This window comes from Limulus polyphemus, unplaced genomic scaffold (assembly GCF_000517525.1).
Source record: "Limulus polyphemus unplaced genomic scaffold, Limulus_polyphemus-2.1.2 Scaffold3361, whole genome shotgun sequence".
In the NCBI taxonomy this organism is placed as follows: Eukaryota; Metazoa; Arthropoda; class Merostomata; order Xiphosura; family Limulidae; genus Limulus; species Limulus polyphemus.
This window is the reverse complement of record NW_013668971.1, coordinates 65,084-67,121: the sequence shown is the minus strand read 5'-3', so window position 1 is coordinate 67,121 and position 2,038 is coordinate 65,084.

Here is a 2,038-nt window from a genome sequence, read left to right as displayed (position 1 = left end):
AGCCAATGAGACAGAGATCAGTATGAAAGATGATACATCCTGTAAAATTAAGAGACTTTGTTGTATTTTAATTTTGTGTTTGTAAATTCTGTACATTTAATTAAGTTGTTGTTAATTATCTATTGGTTTAATGTAAGTGGCTATTATTCACAACGAACAATACTAAAGAAGGGGCGGTGTTACGAAAGCAAAAGGCATGTGACACTGGGAGCATGCAGCTGGAGTTTCTAGAAGAATCATGACTTATCGAGGAACCCCCCGCGAATGTCCGAGTGTTTGCAAGACACCCTCTTTTAGTATACAAGCCTGGCAAATAAAGCCAGCAAGAGATAGATAATCAGATAGTTTGAAGACAGAGATAATTGAGTCAAGCGAACAGTATGCACCATAAGTAAATTGTGTGAATCACTGTGATTTATAGCGTGTGTAATAAAGGTTGTTAAATTTAAAGTGACTGTGGAAATTCTGTGTAATACAAAGTTGTATCAAGAAAGAATAAACTAGTTTCAATTAAGGAAGGACTTGTATCTCTGAAGTTCCTCGGAAAGAATTTATACCGGAAATTAACAAATAAGTCCATCATGCTATTCTTATCAGTTATCTCAACTCAAGGGAAAGTTAAATTTTGGTATAATGTTATTGAATTTCAAGCAGAAGGAAAGGGTTGACAGTGGTACAATCCTGGTGCGCTAAAAATTAAAAAGGCAATTAAAATAAAAAAATGACAAACAAATATATTTATTAATAATAACCTTAATTCTTAAACTAGTATTACATACATTTAATATACAGTACATAAAAGGCAATTGTATTTTCGTAATGCTCAGTTTGTGTCGCCTAGCAACAAATCTCTGATTTGATACTGTTGTCATAATTCTTATATATTTCTAAGTTTCCATGAAGTTTTTCAGTTTTATTAATACTTTTTTTTCGATAAAACATTCTTTTCTCTTTCTCACAAACGTTTTACTATTAGTCATAACTAATGATGGTACTTGAAATTAATGTTTAAGGTTAAACTTTGTGATAAAATTTTATCATAAAGTTAGGTCTATTGGTTTTGGGTGCTTCATCTGAAGGCAGCCCATTCCAAAGACCAACCACCATGTTAGAAAAATGAAACTGTCTTAGCTGAAGATGACTCCTACTTTGCCAAAATTTATACTTGTGTCCCCTGGTTCTACTACTTTCACTATTAAATATGAAAAAAGATTATGCATCAACACTATCAAATCCCTTTACAATCTTAAACTTCTCAATCAGTTCTCCCCTAACTCTTCTTCTTTCCAGAGAAAACAATTTGAGAGATTTCAGCCTCTTCTTGTATCACAACCCCTCCATCCCAGGAACCATTCTAGTAACCATTCTCTGAACTCTTTCCAAAAATTCAATATCTTTCCTAAGGTAAGGAGCCCAAGACAGAACACAATATTCTAAATGTGGCCTAACCAGTGACCTATAAAATGAAATTATAACCTCTTTTAGACTTGTATTCAATATTTCTGTATATACAACCTAAAATCCTATTTGCCCTACCACCAGCAACAGCACACTGCTTGGATGGCTTCAGAGACTAATTGACTATTACACTAAGATTCGTTTCCTTCTTAACTGTTAAAGTTACTCCCATCCAAGTTATACTTATAATTCAATTTATGATAACCCACTTGTATTAGCTCACATTTATTATAATTAAAACCCATTTGCCATTTATTTGCCCAACTCATTAAATGATATAAATCATACCGTAAATCAGCAGCATCCTCTTCACAATTAGGAACATCCAAGACCTTAATATCATCTGCAAATTTAAGTAATTTATTGACTATTCCTTCATTAATGTCATTGATGTAAATCAGAAAGAGCAAAGGTTCTAAGACTGAGCCTTGAGGTACCCCACTTGTGACATTAATCCAGTTTGGCTGAACTCCATTTGTAACAACCATCTGCTTTCTTCAATCCAGCCATTCTTCTATCCAATTAGCTAACTTATCCCCCACACTTATATTTTGTTTACAGACCTTTTATGTGGCACCTT